Genomic DNA, 20,777 nt, shown 5'->3' with positions numbered 1-20,777 from the left:
GGCTTTTATCGCCCCTGGAGGTGATTGGAGCACTAAATCAGGCGCTTCACACCTGTCTTAAGGCGCAAAGGCCGAGGAGCGAGGCGTTACCTCAGAGCGCTGGCAAAGCAAGGAAGGGCAAATCAAAATAAAACTGCAAAGTGCTGCTCAGTACTCAAAACTCCTTCACACAGCGTTGAATCTCTCCAGAAGTCTTCCTCTCTCTCTCAGAATGCGTGGTGCAAAAATGTCACCGACAAAAAAAGGCAGGAAGTGGTCGCCTTTAAATAGCGCTCCCCTAGTCCCTTTCTGACAGCATAATGTTCCCCTCAACCTGTCGTTGTTAGTGGCAGGCAGTGAGGCAGGGGGCGCCACTCAATATCCGGTCCAGCACGCTAACGGGGTGTTGCGCACTCGAATGTCGTCACAATCTGCCGGCGCAGGAGATCATGGCGGTAGTGTTTAGTGCCGCCGCAAAATGTCTAGTTAATTTCGCGAGCGGCGCAAACATCGCCGTGCCCGGGCGCTAGTTGCTTTGCGCCCCATTAGCACCCTCTTAAGGCACTAATGGGAGGCGCAAACAACTGAATTTTTCCCCCTTACTGTTCTCCCGTATTACCTGGGCTGGAAATGATGCTTTCCCATTCTAAACGCGGAATGATCTCATGAGTTCAGATTATTTAGTTCTAGTGTATTTAAAATTGATTTGAGTCATATGAACACCGCAATGTGGGGGCAATTCTGCTAGAAATGTCTGTCCTACACTGCCATTTCTAAATCTTTTATCACAAGTACTTTGAGTGTCTGTGGTTCGGTGTGTTCTTTATTAGGAACAAACAGCTGCTCAATCAAATATGGCTGCTAAGGGTTGCGAATTCTGCCTTGTCCGTGTGGTCTGTATCTCAGGTCTGGGCCTGAACCCTCACCACCCACCTTACTCTGCCATAAACAGCTGACAAGACTTATATGGGCACATGACCCAGGGCCACAACACAACTGAGGGATTATGTTCCCTGGCATCACAATGAAAACCATGACAACCCAGAAACCACAGGGGTGGACTAGACACAGTAACATGGTCCAAACTGTGCATTTGTGCATGAGGGAGCAAAGAGGAGAGAGCTTCAAGACAAGTGCCTTCATCAAATCTGTTCAAATTTTGGAAGATCACCAAGAACAAATTGGAAACACTGTGTAAAGGAACAGTGTTAATTATTGTAGTGAAAGAAGTCAGGGAACAACATCCGAGCAGAGATCTGATTTCACACTGTGAGTCAGTGAACAAAGACAATCTTTAATTGATCATTACTCACAGAAATTATTTGGTTGAAACCTTTCTTCATATTGAAGAGTTGTAGAATTTGACTGTGAAAATGTCCCTCAATGTGGAAACATTATCACTTGCCCTCGTGAAGATGATAGCCGAGGAAGATGAAAATTGTCAGCAGAAAATATCAAAGACCCTCCAGAAATATTATTAATGAGCTGCCATGACTATCTGTGCCATCACAGCATGCAGACAGCTCCACATGGTGTTGTAGTATTGGAGACCATGGCGATGATTATCAAGGACACCCTTGATCAAATCAGCCAAGCACTTGCTGAGAAAGTTATCTCTTTGGCTGAAATGTGGATGATGATGTTAACAGGAGCACAAGCTGACAGCCAGAAAACTACCAGCAAGCTCCTGGTTGCCATGAGCTTCAGGTTCAGAAATGAAGTTGTCCAGTTGACGACAAAGAGTTTCAAGGGCACCTTCCACATGTGTACATGGTCAAGACCTTAACAAAACTGTCAACGGAAAATGTGTACGGCATGGTTCCTTTACTAAAATCTATCTTAGGGATCATGATTCCAGTATTCGTTGGTGTTAAACAGGCTGAGCTGACGACTGCATTTGCCTCAGCAGTGGAAAGTTTTAGCAAGAGCATCCTGATCTATCTGGGAAATATGGAGAAAGCCTCAGACTCTAACGTGACTAAAGATACTTTCTCCACCGAGATCAACGCTGTCTATAGTCTGTTACTCAAGCTGTGGCTCAAGAAGGAGTCCTCTGAATTGAAGATCCCAACAGTAGAAGCTCTAGGCTATGTCATTTCCCTGCTGCCCAAGGACACACTAGAAGAAGAGCTGCCCAGGATAGTTCCAGGCATCCTGTCTCTCTACAAGAAGCATCCAGGGCATTTTTCCATCACAGAGTGTCTGTGCCGGGAACTGGACATTGCCACAGAGATATGAGGTATCTGGGGCTGATAACACAGATGTATAGCGGTCCCACGGATTGTTCTATACATAGAGATACATAATTCTCTTTAACTTAACTTATGCATGTATAACTTACTTTCCTTTAGTTTAACTAACTTATTTATGCATGTATAACTTACCTAACTGTATGTACTTAATTTACTTAATTGTATTACTTACCAGTTAGGGTTGTTACCGCTTTAATTCATCTGTTAGGCCGTTGCCCCTTTAAGAGCCGACTTAACGCGCTGACGTCAAGTATCACGTGACGCATGCGCGTTGGTTGTCGACCAGACGCGTTGACGTCACGCGTCACCACGCATGCGCATTGGCTGCCGGCCCGATTCGGGCTTTCAAGGCGGCCGCCGGCATAGTCCGGCCTACCGCGACTTCGGCTGCATTGGCCAGCAGGCGGGAGCGAAGAGATTCTCTGCTCCCGCAGTAAGTACTGGCATAGCCCGGCCTAATGACTTCGGCCTTAAAGGCCTGCTTCCGTATTGGGGTGATGCACCCATAACGGCGCAGGTCACGTCACCGCTTGGGCGTACGTGAACGTGTTGACGTCACGACGCGGTCACGTGACACAATAAGCCCGGGAATAAAGAGTGGAGCGGGAAGAGGCTTAGGACTCGCTCCCCACGGGACTGGGACGCAGTCCCTGTGGAGTCCCCGCTGGGACAACACCTACAATATGGTGCTCCTGCAGGTAGCCATCTTACCTGCTATCTTACCTGCTGTAACTATCCTGTCTGGTAAGACCTACAACATGGTGTTCCTGCAGTCAGCCATATTACCTGCTACCTTACCTGCTGCAATTATTCTGTTCTGGTAATTAAACCTTTTATTTATCGTTCGTCGAAGTTAAAACTCTTTTATTTGGTGGCGATTTACATGAACCACCACAGATGGACAATTTGCTTAACAGTCTCCACCAGCAGATGTGTGTTTTGGCAGGGTATAATAACTTTTTTGCTGTGAAGAAATGCAATAAGATCCTTTGCTGTTTTAGAGTTCTGGTCCCAGCTTATACAGACTCAATAGTCAAATTTCTCCTCTCGCAGTTAGAGAACGCTGAGCAAAAAACAAAAGTAGGAACATTCTCCCTAAAGCGTAGGCACTGCTGACCCGGCTCCTCGTCGTGTCTTGTTGCCCATATCAGGGAGGAAGCCGAGGAGCTGCGGCACTGAGGCTAATGCAAGCACTGAGCCTCAATATCCACCCAGCAACTGTGAGAGGGTGGGAAGAGGAGCTTCCGTCATTGGTTGAACAATTACTGAAGAATTCAAAGGAGTTTCTGGCCCAAAGGGAATGGGAGGAGAAATTATTATATCATCAATACCATTGATGACGAGGAATGGACATGTCAGCTCGCTGATGAAATACATAGAGATCAACACCAACCATCTTTCCCCACAAGAGAAGGGCTTTCTCTATAAATCGTTTGGGACAGTGCTCCGTCAGACCCACACAACGAAAATAAAGGAGGAGCTTTACAAAATGCTACTGAGTGTGCAGCACAGTGAGAGTGCGGAGAGAGAGGGAGCAGCCCTCGCCATTGGTATCTGTGGCATGACACACTTTGATGATACCCTCAGTAGTCTGGAGGAGTTTGCTAACTCCAACAGGTTTAAGAAAACTAAAAGTTTCTTGGATATTCTATTGATCAAGCCTGATGTGGATTTGGCTAAAGCCAAGAGCACACTGGTTCTGTGCTATGGGAACTTGGCATTCTATGCAGCTGAGGAACTAATGCTGTCCACAATCGAGACCCACATTCTGCCAGCTGTGATCAATCAATACATTACAAGTGGACAGGAGAAAAAGACTGAATCCAGGGATCTCACACGAAAGATCAGCCTAATAAAGACCATGGGCTCGATTTTCAGTGAGGATTTGGGTTTGGAGGTGTGCGGGGGGGGTTAAAATCCTGAAATCGGGGGTCCCGACCGCAGCCCACCCCCAACCCACCTCCATGCCAATTTCAAAGGAAGTGGGCACCCGTCCCGCACTGGGACCCGCCTACCCGAGGCGGGAAGGGATTAGTGCCAATTAACAGGTAGTTAACAGGCAGTTTTTAGCCTAATCCCCATTTTTAAGCTTGAACTGTGGGAATCCTGACGGCTCCAAATCATGCCAAGTTGGAGGAGTCGGGCCGTCAGGTTGAAGGGCTTGGAGGAGTCGAGATGTCGGTGATCAGGTGAGTGATATGTGCATGAGTGCAAAGGTAAGTGTGTTTGGTGTGTCTAAAGTGATTAAATAAGTTTTACATACTTTTTCTTACTTTTCAGCCTTCCTTCCTTTAGGTTTGGGGAGTCCCTCATCTCACCGGCACAGAAAGCAGGATGGCTGCGATCTGTCAAAAGTGACAGCCTTCAGCTTTCTGTGCAGGAGAGATTTCTAACTGAATCTGTGGAGAAGGACTCATGTTAAAAGTAAGATGGTCAGTGTTTGACAGCTTCAAACTTCTGTGAAATGCTGATATTTCATCTGTCAAAATGTCTTGACATGAAATTTCAGTCTGTGACGTCACCTGTTGCCAGGTGGCCTTTAATTGGCTTGCTCAGCCCACTGGGCGGGTTCAACAAGGTCAATCAAGTTAAAATCGCGTGGATTGGCCGCATTTCAATGGAGACGGGACTACAACCCCAAAAGTTGTAGTCCCGCCTCTGTAGTGATCAATAACATGTCATGCTATAGTGGACACTAGGTGGAGCCGTAGAGCTGTATATAGCTGTATGTATAAGACTACACTACCCAGCTGTATATATATTAAGACTACATTACCCATGAGGCACTAGGCTACCCACAAGGCAGCAGTCAAGATGAAAGCCTCTACAGATACTGTACCTAGTCCACATGGGCTCAATAAAGTAGCTAGCAAAAGCTAGCTGTGTTCATAATAAGAATGTCTATTTATTAATGAACATAACATGGTACCAGGATGGTGAAGATCTGCTGAAAATTGTGAAAAGCGAAATGGAGAATTTGAAGCCACCAGAGCGTTTGAAACTCACAGAAAAGATCGATTACAATTGGCAGACTTTTAAACAACAATTCGAACTCTACATTGCAGCCATCGGATTCGGTACGAAGCCAGACGCAAGGAAGATAGCGTTGCTGCTTACGGTTGCAGGCCCACAGGCGATAGAGGTATTTAATACATTTGTATTTAATCCAGAGGAAAACAGAGAAAAATTAGAAGATGTGCTAAAAAAATTTGATGCACATTGCTCTCCCAAAAAGAATGAGACCTATGAAAGATATATCTTCTGTTCTCAGACACAGCAGCAAAATGAGACTTTTGATAGCTTTGTAACTGATCTGAAACTGAAAGCACAGACATGTAATTACTCTGAGCTCAAAGCATCCATGATTCGTGACCAGATTGTGTTTGGTATTCATGATAAAAAAGTCAGGGAACATCTGTTGAGAGAAACCGAACTAAATTTGGAAAATGCGGTGAAAATATGCCAAGCCAGCGAGCTAGCTCGAAAGCACGCGAAGACTTTCAGTGAAATCAATAATGATGCGATTGCAATGAGTGATAATGCTGCTGTCGGTGCTGTGTCCTATAAGGGGAAGAAACATGGGCAGAACAGAAATGAAAAGCTATCGGAGGATGAAATTTTTAATTGTAAACGCTGTGGTTACAAACACCAGTTAAGACAATGCCCAGCGTTTGGAAAAATGTGCACAAAGTGTAATGGAAAGAATCACTTTGCCAAACAATGCTTTTCAAAAGTACAAACTAAGAAAGGGCAATGAGTTAATGTAATTGAGGACACTGATTTAAATGAGACATTTTTTGTACGAATGGTGTCATGTGACAATATCAAAAAGGATACAGAAAATGTGCAGCCCTCAGAAATGGACAATGCTGAACATAAAGTTAATGCAGTAAAAGAGGACAAATGGATGATCCCACTGCAGATAAATGGAGCATTAGTTACCTTGAAACTAGGCACTGGGGCAAAAGCAAACTTAATCAGTATGAGTGACATTAACAATATGAAAGAAAAGCCCAAAATACAGAAAAAGTCAGTACTACTGAAGGACTATAATGGACAGAAAATAGATAGCTTAGGTGTATGCAGACTTAAAGTGACAGTCAAAGACAAAGTGCATCATCTCATGTTTTCTGTTGTGGCTGAAAGACTTGATTCGATACTAGGTGACAAAGCTTGTGAAGACTTAGAACTGGTCAAGAGAGGCTACCATATAAACTGTGCCATAAGCAGACCAGATGACTCAGGTGATGAAGCAGAGAGCCCATCAAGGATGAAAAGGCCAAAGGGTATCCATGTCTTCAAAAAGCCTAGTTTCTCCAAGAAGAAAAAAAAAGACTTTAAGGTCAAAGAGAAGCCAAAGGAAGAAAAGCACAAAGAGGAAAAACACAAGGAGAAAAAGTCCAAAGATATAACCGCAGCAGATGTTGTTAAGCAGTGGAAAGAGAAAAAGAAAAAGAAGAAGCCTGCACCAGAGCAGGAAGCAGTTCCGGTGGATACTCCTTCTTCCCTCAGGCCAATCTTTGGTGTTCCATTAGCCGAGGCTGCTGAGAGGACTATGCTGTATGATGGGATCCAGCTGCCAGCAGTTTTTCGAGAGTGCATTGACTACATTGAGAGTTATGGCATGAAGAGTGAAGGAAACACTGAAACCCTCTCCAAGCAAAGATCGCAAGGAGACCTCGATCTATAGAAGAGCAGATTGATGACAATGCCGCAACTGCATCTTGTCATTCACCGCCAGAACAATCTCATGAAGACACATCAGACTTACCCGTGTTGAGAAGATCCACACGTGAAGTAAAAAAGCCTGATAGACTTAATCTTTGAGTACAATGTAAAACATTGAAAATGTGTTGACTGTTTTGGAAATGTTTATGTTTATAGAGCACTAACAAAAGTGTAACTGATATTATCTTTATTGTTTTCTTGAAAGTTGATTGATATTGATTTTGTTAAACCTCAAAGAAAGGGGGATGTCGTGATCAATAACATGTCATTCTATAGTGGACACTAGGTGGAGCCGTAGAGCTGTATATAGCTGTATGTATAAGACTACACTACCCAGCTGTATGTATATTAAGACTACATTACCCATGAGGCACTAGGCTACCCACAAGGCAGCAGTCAAGATAGAAGCCTCTACAGATACTGTACCAATCCACATGGGCTCAATAAAGTAACTAGTAAAAGCTAGCTGTGTTCATAATAAGAATGTTTATTTATTAATGAATATAACAGCCTCCAAACCGACTTCTGAATGAAAATCCAGCCACGTGACTCTGATAGCCATATCCCTACATTCAAATCGCCAGAGAGCTCCCCTCAACTTGATCAGAAACAGGGAGCTGCTGACATGCATGCTGGATCTTCTCGAGGCCGAGCCACCAGAGCTGCTGCAGAGCCCTGTTCGACAGTTAGCCATGGATGCCTGCAAGCATCTGATACAACTACACATTGAGTCAAACCAAGCTGACACCTGCCAATTGATTCAAACCTGCCTGACCAGTACCTTCAGCTTGTTACCTTCAAAACTGGACAATATCAAAGACATGAATAGTAACAGAAAAGAGATGGCAACACTTTATACCCAAACCATGAGATCACTGCAAGAGCTCCTGAAGCAATTACTGCTTCAGGACCTGTCCCCTGAAGGACTTGAGGTCATTTTCAATCAGGTAGCAATCTGGACCACTTCAGCAAAAGCTCATGAACGAGAGCCATGGACACGACCTTACAGCTCTTGAAATGTTACTGGGAGAAGCTCAATGTTCAGAATGTAATGGCTGAAATAACATGGGGACTCTGATTGGATGACTGATGCCGTGTTGTGCAGACCCATCGTTTCCCGTTCGACAGATGACTCTGGACACCTTGTACATCATCCTCTCCATTCAGTTATCGTATGAAGGCACCAATCTGGATCAGCAAAAGGAGCAGTTGGAGGTTCTGAAAGAAGTCAGGGAACAATTAGTTAACCCTGATGCTTCAGTCCTCTTTCAAGCATGCTGCCAGATCACAGAGGTCATTTCCAAGTGTTTGCCCCATGACCAGCTGGGCAACTTGCTCTCTGTGGCACTCAAAGGACTGACCGACCAATACCCCAGCCGTTCTAGTGCAGCCACTGTGCTCCTGCAAAACATCTTTAAAAGACGTGGCAGTGAGCTTCGGGATCAGGTCTCAGAGATACTTCACGTGCTGAGCATTGGATTGCAACTTATGAGAACGTGAAACTTTCAGTTCTACGGAGTATCGCCATACTGGCCTCACACAACAGAGCAACAGTTGTGTCCTGTCTCCTCACCTACCCCGTCCCTTTGGACAAGTAGGTCAGTGACATGTGGCGATCATTGTCCGAGGACACAGAGTGTGCCATGAGTACAATGGGAGAGCTGCTGGAGACACTGAACAAACAGTTACGATTTGCAATAAGCAGAACCTATCCCGTCAGAGATAACACAACCCAGTATTCAAGCCTTGAATCCCTGGCTGCCATCTGTGGGCTGCACGAGATAATAACTAAGCCCGAGTTGGCAAAGGCGGTGGCTACATTATTCCCGCAGATATTTAGTACCCTGCTGATTCATCTTAGCTCATATGTTAATGTTTGTCTTGTCAGTGGCTTTGTTCCTGATGGTCAACCGCAGCAGAAGAAATTCTCAGTTGAGCCTCTAACATCTGAAAGCATCAATGTGTGTGTGAACTGTGTGTGTAGTGTATGTACCCGTCTACCTTTAAGAGAACTATTGTATGTAACCGTCCACCTTTAAGAGAACTACTTTAGGTGTTGCACTACTTTGTTGGCTTCTGTATACTGTAATACCGACGGTGACCACACCGGTATATAAGTGCTGTGTCAGGATTTATTGGGCAGATTCGCCCTGACCTTCGAATAGTAAAGTCCTGTTTTAACTTACTCTGGTAGTCTGTGTATTAATTAACTAAACAACCCACAGACTTTACAGTGGCGACGAGTCCGATCGTACCCTGCGGCAACAATACTTCCGAAGCAGTTAACGAGCGTCGAGAAGAGGCAACTGCCCTCGTCGTTCTGCTGGGAGAAAACTCGAGGCTGCAGAACTAGAAAGGAAGAAGAAGTTAGAGACAAAGACTTCCATCAGCAACAGGCACTGACTGTCCCTTCTGCCACGGTGAGGAGTGAGCCGATCAGCACGAGAAGCAAGCCGGCCACGGTGACTGTGAGTAAGGGAAAAGTAAAAAGAATAACCGGAGGATAAGGGCGGTGCACTCGACCACGGTCGAGGGGGAAAGGAGCTGGACAGAAGTCGGGCCCAGAGGCGCTGAGACTGGGGCAGCGTGGAGCAAGGAAGCCGCGGTACAGACAGGCTGGGGATGCAACGGCGCCGTGAGACAGCTAGACCGCGACCGGCGAAAAAGGCCGGGCAGCGACCGAAGCCATGAAGCGCTGCGACCGGGAGCGTAGGCGCGGGAAGATATAAAAACTCAGCCGCAGCCGGGGAGGGAAGCACCGGACTGCGAGAGGGCTGGGAGGCGCGATTGGGAGCCGAGCGAGCGGGAGAGGCAGAGCCGACCAAGGGAGACTGAGCGAGAGCCAGTCCAGCGGCTGAAACTGTTCGCTGTCAACGGGGTGTACCCAGCGCCGGTAGAGCCGAGCAAGCGGGAGAGAGACAGAGCCCGAGCAAGGGGAACTGAGCGAGAGCCAGCCCAGCGGCTGAAACTGTTCGCCATCAACGGGGTACCCAGCGCCGGTTGCCCTGCCGAGAAAAGGGAAAGCACCGAAGCCGACGCGCAGGCTGTGAACCTGAAAGCCAGCGGCCGTCGCCCGTGGGGAAAGTGTACCCCTCCCGCCAGGGGAAGAAACGCGGGAAGCCGCCATTAGGCGGAGAAGAAGACAGAAGCGGGGAACCGCCATTGAAGTGGGCGGGGAGAGAAGATAAGCGCGGGAAACCGCCATTTTCGCGGGAACCGCCATCTTGAAAAAAAAAAGAAAATTTAAAGAAATAATCCGTGGTGTTATCAGGAAGAGAGGAAGATGCCTAAGCGTGGTAACATCAACGATTTTAATTCCGAGGTAGAAGACTGGGCCACGTATGTGGAACGCATTGAGATCTATGGTGAGGCCAATAAAATAGAAGAAGATGACAAAGCTATAACCTTGCTAAACTCGATGGGCGCGAAGACATACGGGCTCTTGAAGCATCTACTAGCACCAGCTAAACCGGCGGATCAGACTTTCGAGGATATTGTTGCTGTCCTGAAGGATCATTTTAACCCCGCACCACTGATGTTAGTGGAACGATCCAAATTTTACGCGAGAAAGCAACGGAAAGAGGAAAGCAACGCGGAGTACCTGATTGAACTGCGTAGGCTAGCGAAACACTGTCAGTTTAGGGAAAATCTGGCAGAGGCACTCAGAGACAAATTCGTGTGCGGAATGTCGAAGGGAGAAACACAAAAACGACTGCTCGAAGAGAACGATCTTACACTTGATAAGGCTGTCCTTATTGCTGCATCGAACGAAGCCGCAGCGAAAGGAACGGCGGAAATGCAGCTAAAGGCAGCGCACTCAGTGTGCAGCAAATTACTTCGGGTACAACGAAATGCTATCGTTGTGGGACGACAACACACGACCAGAACCAATGCTGGTTTAAAAACCAGGAATGTAGGAAATGTGGCAAGCTCGGTCACATAGCTAAGGTATGCCGGTCAGGAAAGAAGACCAACAATAATGAGTCACCACAAAAGAGGTACAGGAAGGTACATGAGGTGACTAGGAAGAGTCCGGAAGAACAGAATTCGGACTCACACTCCAACTGCAAGGAACTGGATAGTCTGAGAATTCACAATGTGAGTAATGAAGCTGACCGACAAGCTATCTGGATCACACTACAGATTGCAAAAGTCCAAGTGAAAATGGAAGTGGACACCGGATCGGTGTTGACGGTCATGAATAAGCATGATTATAAAAAGTTATTCAAGCATATTCCCCTACGGGATACGGAACTAGTATTGCAGACATACACGGGGCACAAAGTATACCCCATCGGAAAGATAGAAGTCAAGGTGAGATACAAGGACAAAGATCACCAAAGGATGGACCTGTATGTGTTGCCTGAGGGAGGTCCACCACTTCTGGGACGGGAGTGGATCAGGAAAATAAAGATAGACTGGCATTCACTAAACACCATGACGGTAGATTCCGGAAAGGAAGATGTCAAACCTGAACGGTTGTCCAGAATATTGGACGAAGCTAAAGAGGTATTCCAGCAAGGACTGGGAACACTGCGAGGAATTAAAGCAAAGGTTAAGATTGCAGAACATGCAAGCCCAAAATTTTTCAAAGCCAGATCGGTACTGATATGCCTATCAATTAGTCCAATAAGAGGCGACGAGTTAAGAACGTAACTGAAGGTTTTTATTGGCTAAATAACAGAGCCCACCCTCGTGGGTGATCCGATCCAACAGGGAGGAATACTAGCCAGTCAGCTACCTTTATACTTGGGCAGGTAATGGGCGGAGTCGGAGGTGGTCAGCCCAGGTATAACAGTGCGACAAGAGGCGACCTCGTGTAGTGATGTGACAGTGAGAACAGTGAGAACAATATACAGTGATAACTATAACAGTGGTTTACCACATTCACCCCTTGTTTAGATTAGAGTCCGGCGGGGTGAAGTGTATTACCAGCTCTGGTATGTCAGTCTGTCCGGAGGCTTCGTTAGCCTCTCCGATCGTCGCAGCGGCGGTGTTACATTATCCAGTGTTAAAGCTGGTGTCTGCGTAGTCGGCAAAGGCTCGTGGGGTTCCGGCATGCCGTCTACCTCGGCTGGACTCGGGGGGTTGGGAGGGGGGGGTGAGGGTGCGAGGTCTCGTAAGGAGACAGTGTCCTCCCGTCCGTCTGGGTAAGCCACATAGGCGTACTGGGGGTTGGCGTGCAGGAGGTTCACCTTCTCGACCAGGGGGTCCGTTTTATGGGCCCTCACGTGCTTTCGCAGCAAGACGGGTCCCGGAGAGGTCAGCCAGGTTGGTAGGGTGGTTCCCGTAGTCGACTTCCTGGGGAAGACAAACATTCGAGCATGGGGGGTGGTGTTAATGGCAGTGCAAAGTAGTGACCGGATGGAGTGCAGCGCAATCGGGAGGACCTCTTGCCAGCGGGAGGTTGGGAGGCCCTTAGACTTTAAGGCTAAGAGGGTGGCCTTCCATACCGTCGCGTTCTCTCTTTCCACCTGGCCGTTCCCTCGGGGGTTGTAGCTGGTGGTCCTGCTTGCTGCAATACCCCTCTCCAATAGGAACTGACGGAGTTCCTCGCTCATGAAGGAGGCGCCCCGGTCACTATGTATATAGTTCGGGAACCCGAACAAGGCAAAGAGTTTGTTCAGGCATTTAATGACCGTGTTACTGGTCATGTCTGGGCAGGGGAAGGCAAAGGGGAAACGGGAGTACTCATCAACGATGTTGAGGAAGTACACATTACGGTCGGATGACGGTAGGGGCCCCTTGAAGTCGATGCTCAGACGCTCGAAGGGGCGGGTGGCCTTGATCAGGCTTGCTCTGTCCGGCTTATAGAAGTGCGGTTTGCACTCAGCACAGATCTGGCAGTTCCTGGTCATGGTCCTGACCTCCTCGATGGAGTATGGCAGGTTGCGGGCCTTAATGAAATGGTAGAGTCTGGTGACTCCGGGGTGGCAGAGGTCATTGTGGAGGGTCTGAAGTCTATCACTTTGCGCGCTGGCGCATGTAATGCGTGAAAGAGCATCAGGGGGGTCGTTCAGTTTACCGGGCCGGTACAAGATCTCATAATCATAGGTGGAAAGCTCGATTCTCCACCTCAAGATTTTGTCGTTCTTGATCTTGCCCCTCAGCTTGTTATTAAACATGAAGGCAACCGAGCGTTGGTCGGTGAGGAGGGTAAATCGTTTGCCTGCCAAGTAGTGCCTCCAGCGCCGTACTGCCTCCACAATTGCCTGGGCTTCCTTCTCGACCGACGAGTGTCGGGTCTCGGGGCCCTGTAGGGTCCTTGAGAAGAAGGCTACCGGCCTACCCTCCTGGTTAAGGGTAGCGGCTAGGGCGAAGTCGGATGCATCGCTCTCCACTTGGAAGGGGATTGACTCATCCACTGCGTGCATTGTGGCCTTGGCTATGTCTCCCTTAATGAGGGAGAAGGCCGCGCACGCCTCTTCCGTGAGGGGGAAGGATGTGGTTTTCAGGAGGGGTCTGGCTTTGTCCGCATAATTGGGTACCCATTGGGCATAGTAGGCGAAAAGCCCCAGGGTTCTCCTAAGTGCTTTTGGACAGTGGGGGAGGGGTAGCTCCATGAGGGGGCGCATTCTTTCGGGGTCGGGGCCGATGACTCCGTTCTCTACTACACAGCCAAGGATGGCAAGGCGCGCTGTGTTAAACACACATTTCTCCTTATTGTAGGTGAGGTTCAGCCGTTGGGCCGTACGGAGGAATTTCTCCAGATTCACGTCATGGTCCTGCCGGTTGCGGCCGCAGATGGTGACGTTATCGAGATAGGGGAAAGTGGCCTGTAGTCCGTTCTGGTCAACCATCCGGTCCATCTCCCGTTGGAAAACCGAGACCCCGTTGGTGACACCAAAGGGGACCCTAAGGAATTGGTAGAGGCGGCCATTCGCCTCGAAGGCGGTGTACTGGCTGTCCTCCGGGCTGATGGGGAGTTGGTGGTAGGCCGACTTGAGGTCGATGGTCGAGAATACGCGGTATTGTGCAATCTCATTGACCATGTCCGATATGCGGGGGAGGGGGTATGCGTCCAGCTGGGTGTATCTGTTTATGGTCTGGCTGTAGTCGATAACCAGGCGATTTTTGTCGCCGGTCTTGACTACCACCACCTGGGCACGCCAGGGGCTGCTGCTCCCCTCAATAATGCCCTCTTTCAGGAGTCGCTGCACCTCAGAGCTAATGAAGGCTCTGTCCCCAGCGCTGTACCGCCTGCTCTTAGTAGTGACAGGTTTGCAGTCGGGGGTGAGGTTAGCGAACAGGGAAGGTGGCGGTACCTTGAGGGTGGATAGGCTGCAGGTGTTACGCGGTGGGCGGTTTAACTTTCGCTGGTTGTCGACTGTGAGTGGGGGGAGGGGTCCACCGTATGCTAGGGTTACACTTTGGAGGTGGGATTGGAAGTCCAGCCCTAGTATGACGGCAGCGCACAGCTGGGGGAGTACGAGGAGTTTAAAATTTTTATACTCTGTCCCTTTAACCGACAATGTCACGACACAGTAGCCGCTGATGTCTGTGGCGTGCGACCTCGATGCCATCGAGATGCGGCTGCGCGTTGGCAGGACGGGGAGGGAGTAGTGGCTCACCGTGTCTGGGTGGATGAAGCTCTCCGTGCTTCCGCTGTCGAACAGGCAGGTCGTGGCGTGGCCGTTGACTTTGATGTCCATCATTGAGCTGGCCAGGTGGTGCGGGCGGGCTTGATCCAGGGTCACGGAAGCTAGGGTGTAGATGAGCGCGTCGTTGTCATGACAAGATGGCGGCGAAGATGGCGGCCCCCGTAGTTCACATGAGGCTCTGTTTAAATCGTTTGCCCCGCACAAAGATGGCCGCCCCTGCTGTTCCCATGAGGCTCTGCAGGCTTCGGCTGCCCCGCACAAAGATGGCCGCCCCTGGTTTTCCCATGAGGCTCTGCAGGCTTCGGCTGCCCCGCACAAAGATGGCCGCCCCTGGTTTTCCCATGAGGCTCTGCAGGCTTCGGCTGCCCCGCACAAAGATGGCCGCCCCCAGGGTTCGCATGAGGCACTGCTGGCTTCTGAGGATTTGCTTCTGCAGGCCTTGGAGAAGTGGCCTTTCTTGAGGCAGGTTTTGCAGGTCGAGTTTTTGGCTGGGCAGCGCGACCTCGGATGCTTCTCCTGGCCGCAAAAGAAGCAGCCAGCGGCCCGATCGGGGTTGCCTGATGTCGGGGCCGGTACCGGGGCTAGCGGGCCCGGTCGGATCCGTGATGCAGACGCTGAGGTAGGTCCCGGGGGCAGCGCTGTGAAGGGTGGTGGGGTGGGGGTCGGGCCCGAGTCCCAGGGTCGCGAATAGTACCTGGCAAACGCTTCCTGGTCTTGCTGGGTGGCCTCTAGGGTGAGGGCGAGGGCTTCGGCCTTGTCCAGGTCTATGTCCTTAGCTTCAAGCAGTCTTTGCCGTGTGTAGTCGGAACGTAGGCCTCTCACCAAGGCGTCGCGGACATTGTCTTCCATGTTCGCAGTAGCCGTCACCGCTTTAAAGTCACAGTTCCTGCCGAGTTGTCTCAGCGCTCGTGAAAATTCAGCTATCGATTCTCCTGGCTGTTGCTGGCGAGATCTTAAGAGATGCCTAGTGTACATGTAGTTTACCGGGCTCCGGTACTGCTGTTTCAGTAGGTTGATGGCGTCGTCGTACGTAGTCATGTCCTGGATGAGTGTATATACTCTCGGGCTCGCTTGGGCTTTCAGGACTCTTAGTTTGGATCTCTGAGGGACGACGGCTTCCTCCAGGTACGATTCGAAGCAGTCCAGCCAGTGTTTGAAGTCGTTGGCTGAGTTTGGTGCCTGTGGGTTTAGATCCAGGTATGGTGGTTTCAAGGCTTGCAGCCAAGCCGGCTGGTGTGGCCCGTTGTCTGGAGGCTGCTGTTGCTGTGCTGCTGGGTGAGCTCCTTGCTGTTGCTGTTCATTATCAGACATCTTTAAAATTTAGCCAATAAAATTGATATGCCTATCAATTAGTCCAATAAGAGGCGACGAGTTAAGAACGTAACTGAAGGTTTTTATTGGCTAAATAACAGAGCCCACCCTCGTGGGTGATCCGATCCAACAGGGAGGAATACTAGCCAGTCAGCTACCTTTATACTTGGGCAGGTAATGGGCGGAGTCGGAGGTGGTCAGCCCAGGTATAACAGTGCGACAAGAGGCGACCTCGTGTAGTGATGTGACAGTGAGAACAGTGAGAACAATATACAGTGATAACTATAACAGTGGTTTACCACAGGTACCTTACGCGATACGACCTGCTGTGGAGGCAGAACTGGAAGAACTTGAACGATCAGGGGTACTGTCAAAAGTGGACTGGAGTGAGTGGGCCACGCCCATTGTTCCCGTCATGAAGTCTTCACCAAGTAACAAGCCAGGGGGACCGGGGAAGGTTCGCATCTGCGGAGACTTCAAGATCACAGTGAATCCGGTGCTTCACACGGTACAATACCCGCTTCCGCGGATTGAAGACATCTTTGCTTCGTTGGCTGGAGGGAAACACTTCACCAAGATAGACCTGGCACAGGCATACTTACAAATGGAAGTCGAGGAAGAGTCGCGTCAGTACCTCACCATCAACACACACAGAGGCTTGTATCGTTATAATAGACTGGTTTTTGGGATAGCTTCGGCTCCAGCAATTTGGCAGAGGGCCATGGAGCAGGTATTACAAGGAATTCCAAGCACGCAGTGTTACTTAGACGATATCCTGATTATGGGAGAAGACGAGGAAGAACACCTCACAAATTTGAAACTGGTGCTCACTAGGTTGAAGGAATATGGCCTTCGAGTTAATCGCAAGAAATGTGAGTTCTTCCAAAAACGGATCTCGTACTGCGGTCATGTCATTGACCGAGAGGGGCTGCACAAGTCACCTGACAAGATAGAAGCTGTCGTGAAGGCCCCCGCTCCGGAAAACGTATCACAGTGAAGATCATTCTTGGGGTTGATTAATTATTATCACAAGTTTCTGCCGAATCTATCCACGGTGCTGCATCCGCTGAATGCTCTGTTGCGGAAAGAAGTACCATGGAAGTGGAGTGAGGAATGTAAAAAGGCCTTTCGCAGAAGCAAGGCGTTGATTACCTCTGAAGAAGTGTTGGCTCATTTCAACCCAACATTACCTCTTCGTCTATCTTGTGATGCTTCCCCCTATGGAATTGGAGCAGTACTTTCACACAAGTTACCAAATGGCTCGGAAAGGCCAGTGGCATTCGCGTCCCGATCATTGACCTCCGCGGAGCGAAATTATGCTCAAATAGATAGGGAGGCCCTCAGCCTTGTGTGGGGCGTAAAGAAATTCAATCATTACCTGCAGGGCAAGAAGTTCACATTACTGACAGACCACCAGCCGTTGGTGTCCATATTCAACCCTAACAAGGCCGTTTCCACCATGACAGCGCAAAGGTTACAGAGGTGGTCCGTGTTACTTGGGGCACACCAATATGACATCGAATACAAAAGGTCCAAACAGCATGGAAATGCTGATGGGTTATCGCGCTTGCCATTGCCGATAGTAGAAGAAGCGACTACAGTGGACCCGGTAGAGATGTTCCACTCATCCATAGTGGAATGTCTACCAGTAACAAATTCGATGATCGAAAACGAAACAAGAAATGACCCGACTCTCTCACGAGTCTATGATTTAACGGTGGAGGGATGGCCAGCACAGGGCGAACCAACGCTGCCAGCATTTTCGCAGAGAAAAGAACAGCTGTCAGTGTGTCGAGGAACCCTGATGTGTGGATCTAGAGTGGTGATTCCACCCAAACTTCAACAGAAGGTGTTAAAGGAGCTGCACGAGGGACATCTGGGTGGAGTGAAAATGAAGAACCTAGCAAGAGCGTTTGTGTGGTGGCCAGGCATTGATGGGGACATCGAAGAAATCACTAAGAGCTGTCTAGGATGCCAGAAGGTCCAAAACGCGCCACCACAGGCTCCTCTGCATCCATGGGAGTGGCCCTCATCTCCTTGGCAAAGGGTACACATCGACTTTGCTGGTCCATTTATGGACTCAATGTTTCTAATAGCGGTGGATGCACACTCCAAGTGGCCGGAGGTAATAAAGATGTCCACCACCACCACGGAAAAAACCATCACAGTGTTAAGGACCATGTTTGCTAGGAATGGGCTGCCGGAACAGATCTATTCTGATAATGGACCGCAATTTGTGTCCGAAGAATTCAAGAAATTCTTAAAGAGCAATGGGGTTAAGCACTACACGTCAGCCCCATACCATCCCGCCTCCAATGGATTGTCTGAAAGGTTTGTCCAGACCTTCAAGAAGGCCATAAAGGCCATGGGTAATGAAGCCATTAACTTACAACATAAGGTGGATAGCTTCTTGTTGGCGTACAGGAATGCAACACATGCGGTCACAAATCAAACTCCCGCCATGATGTTTTTTAATAGACGACTAAGATGCCGGCTGGATTTGCTTAAGCCAAACATCAGAAGGGACGTAGAGAACCGGCAATTCCAGGGCATGAATGAAAGGCCAACTAGATCTTTTCAGATAGGTCAACAAGTTTTGGCCCGGGACTACCGTACCGAGAAATGGCAGCCTGGAACTATTGGAAAAAGGCTAGGGCCGTTGATGTATACGGTGGACATTGGGGACAGTATAATAAGGTGCCATGTTGACCAGATCATAGGGTCAGCCACAAATGGCCAACCTACTCCACCACCTTACACGGTTAATGTTGAGACAGAGATACCCAGAACACCTACCTCCGATCTGGTAATACTGGAATCAGATGAACCTGACACTGTCCTTCAAGCCGAATCGACCTTGCCAGAAGCACCTACTACCCCGCCGGGAGTTACGACACCGCCGAGGCGTTATCCGGACAGAGTCCGGAAACCTCCAGAGAGACTGAATCTGTGAACTGTCTTACATAAAGTTGTATATATGTTATAATGTATGTTTAATGGGGAATCAGTATGTTGTAAGCTAAAAAGGGAGGATTGTAGTGTATGTACCCGTCTACCTTTAAGAGAACTACTGTATGTAACCATCCACCTTTAAGAGAACTACTTTAGGTGTTGCACTACTTTGTTGGCTTCTGTATACTGTAATACCGACGGTGACCACACCGGTCTATAAGTGCTGTGTCAGGATTTATTGGGCAGATTCGCCCTGACCTTCGAATAGTAAAGTCCTGTTTTAAGTTACTCTGGTAGTCTGTGTATTAATTAACTAAACAACCCACAGACTTTACAGTGTGGAGACACTGAAGGAGCTGAAAGCTCAGACACATAATGAAGCTGTGCTTAATGACATGGTGCAAAGTGTGGGATGGGACCAGATGATGGATCTCGGCAAGTCTGACAAGGGGGTTGTCCTGCTGGCCAGAGCAATGGTGAGATATTCTGGCCCCAGTCTGACTGGCATTGTGAAACAGCTGGCAGCTCAAATCCTTACGGTTCAAGACTGTCAGGCAGTCACCGAGGTTTCCTTCTTTGGAGAGCTGTTAAAATCTCCACTGGTTTCACAGCTGCAGCTCGCAGACATTCTGGTGAGTAGATTGCTAAGATGTTTGCTCTCTGGTTCTCCAGTTGCTGTGTGTCAAAGGCCTGTACAACATTAGAGCACATCCCAAGACTAAAAGATGGTCTCGGAAAGTGATGTGCACAATGATTACTCTGTTGGGGAACATGGAGAACCAGAAGGAGGTGCTAATATTTGAGGTGTTGTCGTGCCTCTCGAAGCACTTAATTCAGTTGCGAGCAAACACCATCCAACCTTTTGTAGAGAAAATCCTCGCCAGGATTCAGCCAATCTTTGGGGCAGAGTCTGATAGAGTGCGGGCTGAAGTGTTCGGTGTGTTAGGGATCTTGGCCAAGTGTGGGATCGGAGGTTCCAGATCCTCTTTCTGCCGACAGGTCCATTCCAAGCTGGTGCGCTTGTTGTTGCACCTGGATGGAAAGAGTGAGGAGCTCACTAGGTCTTGTTGTTCAACACTACGGTTGCTTTTCCCACTCATTGGATCTGTTGAGGCTTCCTTGTTGATTGACAAGTATGAGGAGGAGCCCACCAGGGGCTATATGAACCTCCTAAGGGACCTTTCATGACAGTTGGCTGAAGATATCCCCAAACAGATCACCTCATATGCCACGGATTGCGAGTCCTTCTTCCAGAACTCCCAGGAACAACTGTGAGCACATGCAGTGGCCTTTACATGTTTACTTCACCAACAGTCAGAATGTGTCCGACCCGCCCGGAGAGTCACCTGGTGGAACATCTGCACAAAGAACTGCTGCTGTTCATCATCAGACTGAAGACTAAACGTTCAGGCCACCAACCTTCTCCACGTCCTCTTAGCAACAAAGTGACCATTCGTTCAACATGATTTGTAAATATGTAATTTTATGGATTGTAAATAAATCGATATCCGGTTGTTCCATTGTAACTATCGGTGTGTCTTCAAACGGTGCAGGTCGTACTGCTGTGTGACTGGGAGTGACCTCTCCTGAAACTCTCTCTCTCACTCACTCACACCTGACATTAGACATAGATCCTGCTCCTCACTCCATGCAATTCCTCAGCTGGATCACCATGCTAGTTTGTTTATAGATGCAGTTCCCTTACAAACAGTGCATGGATTTGCCTGTGCACTCCCAAAGTGCATCACTTTACACTTATTTACATTAACTTGCAGCTGCCATGTGTCTGCCCATTTTACCAGTCTATGTCCTCCCGAGTCTGATATTATTCTGCTCACTATTTACTATGTTACCAGGTTTTGTATCTATCACAACTTTTGACATTGTACTCCCTAGCTTAGCGTTTCCGTCAGGTTACGCTGGTATTTTTCAGCACAAAATCGGCCAACCCAGT

General features: G+C 48.7%; 1 pseudogene; it reads left to right on the top strand.

The window, feature by feature from the left end:
• The first annotated feature begins 1,352 nt into the window (after positions 1-1,352).
• On the top strand, positions 1,353-20,218 carry LOC147105981 (maestro heat-like repeat-containing protein family member 1; annotated as a pseudogene).
• The last annotated feature ends 559 nt before the right edge of the window (positions 20,219-20,777 follow it).

Source organism: Somniosus microcephalus, chromosome 16 (genome assembly GCF_052327205.1).
Source record: "Somniosus microcephalus isolate GS21.2 chromosome 16, FLI_Smic_1.0, whole genome shotgun sequence".
NCBI lineage: Eukaryota > Metazoa > Chordata > Chondrichthyes > Squaliformes > Somniosidae > Somniosus > Somniosus microcephalus.
Note: the sequence above shows the minus strand (reverse complement) of the source record. Positions and strands in the feature narration are given on the sequence as shown.